We start from the raw sequence: 7,500 nt of genomic DNA on the forward strand, positions 1-7,500 counted from the left end.
CGTGTTATACCACATGAAAAATTGCAGAAGTGAGAGACACACATCCGCCAGCCTCTTGCTACAAGCATCGAACCGACGTGACGTATCTGACGGTGACTCAGGCATCCGCGTACTGCCACCACTATCCACCCCCCCCCCTCTCTCTCTGCACCCTTCCCACACAATACCAAATTTAACCAACTTTATCGCTTAACCTAACTGTGGCTGTACCACATTATCGCTTAACCTAACTGTGGCTGTACCACATTATCGCTTAACCTAACTGTGGTTGTACCACATTATCGCTTAACCTAACTGTGGTTGTACCACATTATCGCTTAACCTAACTGTGGTTGTACCACATTATCGCTTAACCTAACTGTGGTTGTACCACATTATCGCTTAACCTAACTGTGGTTGTACCACATTATCGCTTAACCTAACTGTGGTTGTACCACATTATCGCTTAACCTAACTGTGGTTGTACCACATTATCGCTTAACCTAACTGTGGTTGTACCACATTATCGCTTAACCTAACTGTGGTTGTACCACATTATCCCTTAACCTAACTGTGGTTGTACCACATTATCCCTTAACCTAACTGTGGTTGTACCACATTATCCCTTAACCTAACTGTGGTTGTACCACATTATCCCTTAACCTAACTGTGGTTGTACCACATTATCCCTTAACCTAACTGTGGTTGTACCACATTATCCCTTAACCTAACTGTGGTTGTACCACATTATCCCTTAACCTAACTGTGGTTGTACCACATTATCCCTTAACCTAACTGTGGTTGTACCACATTATCCCTTAACCTAACTGTGGTTGTACCACATTATCCCTTAACCTAACTGTGGTTGTACCACATTATCCCTTAACCTAACTGTGGTTGTACCACATTATCCCTTAACCTAACTGTGGTTGTACCACATTATCCCTTAACCTAACTGTGGTTGTACCACATTATCCCTTAACCTAACTGTGGTTGTACCACATTATCCCTTAACCTAACTGTGGTTGTACCACATTATCCCTTAACCTAACTGTGGTTGTACCACATTATCCCTTAACCTAACTGTGGTTGTACCACATTATCCCTTAACCTAACTGTGGTTGTACCACATTATCCCTTAACCTAACTCAAGTTGTCCCTTAACCTAACTCAAGTTGTCCCTTAACCTAACTCAAGTTGTCCCTTAACCTAACTCAAGTTGTCCCTTAACCTAACTCAAGTTGTCCCTTAACCTAACTCAAGTTGTCCCTTAACCTAACTCAAGTTGTCCCTTAACCTAACTCAAGTTGTCCCTTAACCTAACTCAAGTTGTCCCTTAACCTAACTCAAGTTGTCCCTTAACCTAACTCAAGTTGTCCCTTAACCTAACTCAAGTTGTCCCTTAACCTAACTCAAGTTGTCCCTTAACCTAACTCAAGTTGTCCCTTAACCTAACTCAAGTTGTCCCTTAACCTAACTCAAGTTGTCCCTTAACCTAACTCAAGTTGTCCCTTAACCTAACTCAAGTTGTCCCTTAACCTAACTCAAGTTGTCCCTTAACCTAACTCAAGTTGTCCCTTAACCTAACTCAAGTTGTCCCTTAACCTAACTCAAGTTGTCCCTTAACCTAACTCAAGTTGTCCCTTAACCTAACTCAAGTTGTCCCTTAACCTAACTCAAGTTGTCCCTTAACCTAACTCAAGTTGTCCCTTAACCTAACTCAAGTTGTCCCTTAACCTAACTCAAGTTGTCCCTTAACCTAACCCACGTTGTCCCTTAACCTAACCCACGTTGTCCCTTAACCTAACCCACGTTGTCCCTTAACCTAACCCACGTTGTCCCTTAACCTAACCCACGTTGTCCCTTAACCTAACCCACGTTGTCCCTTAACCTAACCCACGTTGTCCCTTAACCTAACCCACGTTGTCCCTTAACCTAACCCACGTTGTCCCTTAACCTAACCCACGTTGTCCCTTAACCTAACCCACGTTGTCCCTTAACCTAACCCACGTTGTCCCTTAACCTAACCCACGTTGTCCCTTAACCTAACCCACGTTGTCCCTTAACCTAACCCACGTTGTCCCTTAACCTAACCCACGTTGTCCCTTAACCTAACCCACGTTGTCCCTTAACCTAACCCACGTTGTCCCTTAACCTAACCCACGTTGTCCCTTAACCTAACCCACGTTGTCCCTTAACCTAACCCACGTTGTCCCTTAACCTAACCCACGTTGTCCCTTAACCTAACCCACGTTGTCCCTTAACCTAACCCACGTTGTCCCTTAACCTAACCCACGTTGTCCCTTAACCTAACCCACGTTGTCCCTTAACCTAACCCACGTTGTCCCTTAACCTAACCCACGTTGTCCCTTAACCTAACCCACGTTGTCCCTTAACCTAACCCACGTTGTCCCTTAACCTAACCCACGTTGTCCCTTAACCTAACCCACGTTGTCCCTTAACCTAACCCACGTTGTCCCTTAACCTAACCCACGTTGTCCCTTAACCTAACCCACGTTGTCCCTTAACCTAACCCACGTTGTCCCTTAACCTAACCCACGTTGTCCCTTAACCTAACCCACGTTGTCCCTTAACCTAACCCACGTTGTCCCTTAACCTAACCCACGTTGTCCCTTAACCTAACCCACGTTGTCCCTTAACCTAACCCACGTTGTCCCTTAACCTAACCCACGTTGTCCCTTAACCTAACCCACGTTGTCCCTTAACCTAACCCACGTTGTCCCTTAACCTAACCCACGTTGTCCCTTAACCTAACCCACGTTGTCCCTTAACCTAACCCACGTTGTCCCTTAACCTAACCCACGTTGTCCCTTAACCTAACCCACGTTGTCCCTTAACCTAACCCACGTTGTCCCTTTGCCTAACATAGTTCACTGCTCGGAATCTCTGGTGTCGTTGTTATCCTCATGTAGATGTCTTGCGAGTGTTGCTTACTTTCCACATATTCCCGCTATCCACTGTCAATTGTACTGCAATAGGACTATATCGCCCCCCCCCCCTCCCTCTGTCCCCCTCTTTGTGTCTCTGTCCTCTCAAGCTGGTCGGTCTGGCGTTTGAGTGTTAAATGAGCCTCGCAGCTGTTCAGTTGCATTCAGATGTCGACGCCCTCAGTGTACGTCGTGGTATGGTCTGTGTCCATTGTCCGCTGATGTCGTACGCGTAACCCACACGCTGTACCGATCATCGGTCGTTACGTACAGAGTGAAGTAGTGTGATACGTGTGACCGTACGCTGGCTGTGCCCAACGGTGTCGAATCTCAATTTCCATATGATGTGCTCGATGCTACTTGTCTCGTCTCCCAATAACAGCTAGGTTGCACTGTGGTACGCCGTAGAGGCGTGTGGGAGGAACGTACGAACGCATTGTATGTCACCCTGGGTCGCTGGGGGTGGTGGTGCGGTGAGTCAGGTCAGGTCAGGTCAGCGTGAGCCGTCTGATGTAGTGACGCGTGTATTCCGACTTTGTCGTATTGCCTCACACAAAGTGCTACCCTGGTGGACCGCGTTCCATATCTGGGACATGCCGCAGATGCCGGTTGACAGTGGATCGCGGAAGGGACATCGCATACGTGCGCGGGCCACCTTCCACGTGTTCTCTTCTGCACATGTCGCAGTGTGTATGTGGTCTGATGTAGCGTGTCGTGACACATGACATCCTGGCATGCAAGAATTGTTGAATTCGCAAATGTAGGTGGACATCTACGTTTACTGCCCAAGATACGCAAATGAACTGGAAATCCGTTGTTGAGCGGTTGTTCACGCTGGAGGTGAATCTGTGATGGCGACGATCGGTACAGCTATTAACCGGTTGTTTCAGCGGTACCCGCCACATCCACACACGTGACTAGGCCCATGTGGGTATGAAGCGATACGCGGCGGTGGCTTGGTGGGACTGTTCCCGGCCGGTGAAGGGGGGCCGCCCGGCGTGTTGGCCGCGCGCTGCGTGGGCGCACGCGCAACAGGCGGCTGGTGGGGGGCGCCGAGTGGCAGGAGCGCCAGCCGACGGGCCCGGCAGGCGGCGCAGCTACGCTGCGGCGCACCCTGCACGCGGCGCCTGGCGGCCAAAGTTGGTTCAGCCGAGCCCGGTGCGAAGCGCGGTGGACATCTGCAGTGTGCTGGTCTGATTGAGGACTGTGTGCGTTGAGGATGCGCCGCCGCCTGGCACTCGGCGCCGCGACGCCGTCTGCTGCTCGGTCGCCCCAGCGGTTCTCGCAGGTGGTTTGTATCGCAGTTGTGCGGACGTGTTGGCGCGTGCGCTGTGCTGGGAGAGTTCGCTTCTGCACCCAAGTGGGGCTTTGCCCTTGTGTGGCGCTGGCGTTGGAGCTGCCGGTCACCATAGGTGGCGCGTGTTGTCTCCCGCCGGCAATGCCACGACAGCACGCTCCCGGGCCTCTGTCGGCAGCGGCAAGCTCAGTTGGGAGCAAGGGTGTTCTCACTAAAACCGTCTACTCGCCTAACTCCGGGCGATTGCGCCTCTCTCGAAACCGACCAAGTACCTAGGACGGCGCTGCGCGCCGCCGGGACCTGAGAGGGTTTCGAGGTGTATCGTGCAGGGGAGCTCGGCCTCCTCCTGTTTGCAGAATAATTGAGCGGACGCTTGCGTGTTCGCGCGGGCCCCCGGGACACACTCCCGGGCGGCCGGCTGCTCAGCTCTAGTTGACGCAGCTCCCTGGTTGATCCTGCCAGTAGTCATATGCTTGTCTCAAAGATTAAGCCATGCATGTCTCAGTACAAGCCGCATTAAGGTGAAACCGCGAATGGCTCATTAAATCAGTTATGGTTCCTTAGATCGTACCCACGTTACTTGGATAACTGTGGTAATTCTAGAGCTAATACATGCAAACAGAGTCCCGACCAGAGATGGAAGGGACGCTTTTATTAGATCAAAACCAATCGGATTGGCTTGTCTGGTCCGTTTGCCTTGGTGACTCTGAATAACTTTGGGCTGATCGCACGGTCCTCGTACCGGCGACGCATCTTTCAAATGTCTGCCTTATCAACTGTCGATGGTAGGTTCTGCGCCTACCATGGTTGTAACGGGTAACGGGGAATCAGGGTTCGATTCCGGAGAGGGAGCCTGAGAAACGGCTACCACATCCAAGGAAGGCAGCAGGCGCGCAAATTACCCACTCCCGGCACGGGGAGGTAGTGACGAAAAATAACGATACGGGACTCATCCGAGGCCCCGTAATCGGAATGAGTACACTTTAAATCCTTTAACGAGTATCTATTGGAGGGCAAGTCTGGTGCCAGCAGCCGCGGTAATTCCAGCTCCAATAGCGTATATTAAAGTTGTTGCGGTTAAAAAGCTCGTAGTTGGATTTGTGTCCCACGCTGTTGGTTCACCGCCCGTCGGTGTTTAACTGGCATGTATCGTGGGACGTCCTGCCGGTGGGGCGAGCCGAAGGGGTGCTTTCGCGTCCCGAGGCGGACCCCGTTTAAATCCTACCAGGGTGCTCTTTGTTGAGTGTCTCGGTGGGCCGGCACGTTTACTTTGAACAAATTAGAGTGCTTAAAGCAGGCAAGCCCGCCTGAATACTGTGTGCATGGAATAATGGAATAGGACCTCGGTTCTATTTTGTTGGTTTTCGGAACCCGAGGTAATGATTAATAGGGACAGGCGGGGGCATTCGTATTGCGACGTTAGAGGTGAAATTCTTGGATCGTCGCAAGACGAACAGAAGCGAAAGCATTTGCCAAGTATGTTTTCATTAATCAAGAACGAAAGTTAGAGGTTCGAAGGCGATCAGATACCGCCCTAGTTCTAACCATAAACGATGCCAGCCAGCGATCCGCCGCAGTTCCTCCGATGACTCGGCGGGCAGCCTCCGGGAAACCAAAGCTTTTGGGTTCCGGGGGAAGTATGGTTGCAAAGCTGAAACTTAAAGGAATTGACGGAAGGGCACCACCAGGAGTGGAGCCTGCGGCTTAATTTGACTCAACACGGGAAACCTCACCAGGCCCGGACACCGGAAGGATTGACAGATTGATAGCTCTTTCTTGATTCGGTGGGTGGTGGTGCATGGCCGTTCTTAGTTGGTGGAGCGATTTGTCTGGTTAATTCCGATAACGAACGAGACTCTAGCCTGCTAACTAGTCGCGTGACATCCTTCGTGCTGTCAGCGATTACTTTTCTTCTTAGAGGGACAGGCGGCTTCTAGCCGCACGAGATTGAGCAATAACAGGTCTGTGATGCCCTTAGATGTTCTGGGCCGCACGCGCGCTACACTGAAGGAATCAGCGTGTCTTCCTAGGCCGAAAGGTCGGGGTAACCCGCTGAACCTCCTTCGTGCTAGGGATTGGGGCTTGCAATTGTTCCCCATGAACGAGGAATTCCCAGTAAGCGCGAGTCATAAGCTCGCGTTGATTACGTCCCTGCCCTTTGTACACACCGCCCGTCGCTACTACCGATTGAATGATTTAGTGAGGTCTTCGGACTGGTACGCGGCATCGACTCTGTCGTTGCCGATGCTACCGGAAAGATGACCAAACTTGATCATTTAGAGGAAGTAAAAGTCGTAACAAGGTTTCCGTAGGTGAACCTGCGGAAGGATCATTACCGACTAGACTGCATGTCTTTCGATGTGCGTGTCGTGTCGCGCAACACGCTACCTGTACGGCAGTGGCCGTGCGCCGCGTGCGGAACCACGCGTGCCTCTCAAAACTAGCGGAAGTGTTGTTGTTGTTGTTGTTGTGTGGTACGAGCGCTGAAGCTCTGGAGCGGCTGGCCTGCGGTACCTGGCGCCTGGCGCCGGTTTTGAATGACGTTCGCCCGAGTGCCTGTCCGCTCCGGTGTGGAGCCGTACGACGCCCATCGGCTGTGAGGCCGTTGGACACAAAAAAAATAGTGGAACAGGGGCCGTCAGACGCCTCAGTCCCGCAAATGCTACTGTCTTGAAAGAGACAGTGGGAGACTGAAAAGGAAAAGATCACCCAGGACGGTGGATCACTCGGCTCGTGGGTCGATGAAGAACGCAGCAAATTGCGCGTCGACATGTGAACTGCAGGACACATGAACATCGACGTTTCGAACGCACATTGCGGTCCATGGATTCCGTTCCCGGGCCACGTCTGGCTGAGGGTCGGCTACGTATACTGAAGCGCGCGGCGTTTGTCCCGCTTCGGAGACGTGGGAGTGTCGTGGTCGCCTGTGTGGCCGGCCGCGTCTCCTTAAACGTGCGATGCGCGCCCGTCGCCTGGCGGTTCGCATACCGGTACTTTCTCGGTAGCGTGCACAGCCGGCTGGCGGTGTGGCGTGCGACACCTCGTACAACGACCTCAGAGCAGGCGAGACTACCCGCTGAATTTAAGCATATTACTAAGCGGAGGAAAAGAAACTAACAAGGATTCCCCCAGTAGCGGCGAGCGAACAGGGAAGAGTCCAGCACCGAACCCCGCAGGCTGCCGCCTGTCGTGGCATGTGGTGTTTGGGAGGGTCCACTACCCCGACGCCTCGCGCCGAGCCCAAGTCCAACTTGAATGAGGCCACGGCCCGTAGAG

The 7,500-nt window shown here is 52.0% G+C and overlaps 2 non-coding genes and 1 pseudogene across 2 annotated transcripts; all 3 read left to right on the forward strand.

Moving 5' to 3' along the window:
* The first annotated feature begins 4,666 nt into the window (after positions 1-4,666).
* Positions 4,667-6,559, forward strand: LOC126324077 (small subunit ribosomal RNA). The gene has a single exon (XR_007559833.1). It is a non-coding gene; the product is annotated as a small subunit ribosomal RNA (ribosomal RNA).
* Positions 6,560-6,930: 371 nt separating this feature from the next.
* On the forward strand, positions 6,931-7,085 carry LOC126324084 (5.8S ribosomal RNA). Its single transcript, XR_007559838.1, has one exon. It is a non-coding gene; the product is annotated as a 5.8S ribosomal RNA (ribosomal RNA).
* Positions 7,086-7,273: 188 nt separating this feature from the next.
* Positions 7,274-7,500, forward strand: part of LOC126324080 (large subunit ribosomal RNA) — a 3,929-nt pseudogene continuing 3,702 nt past the window's right edge.

Source organism: Schistocerca gregaria, unplaced genomic scaffold (assembly GCF_023897955.1).
Source record: "Schistocerca gregaria isolate iqSchGreg1 unplaced genomic scaffold, iqSchGreg1.2 ptg000884l, whole genome shotgun sequence".
Taxonomy (NCBI): Eukaryota; Metazoa; Arthropoda; class Insecta; order Orthoptera; family Acrididae; genus Schistocerca; species Schistocerca gregaria.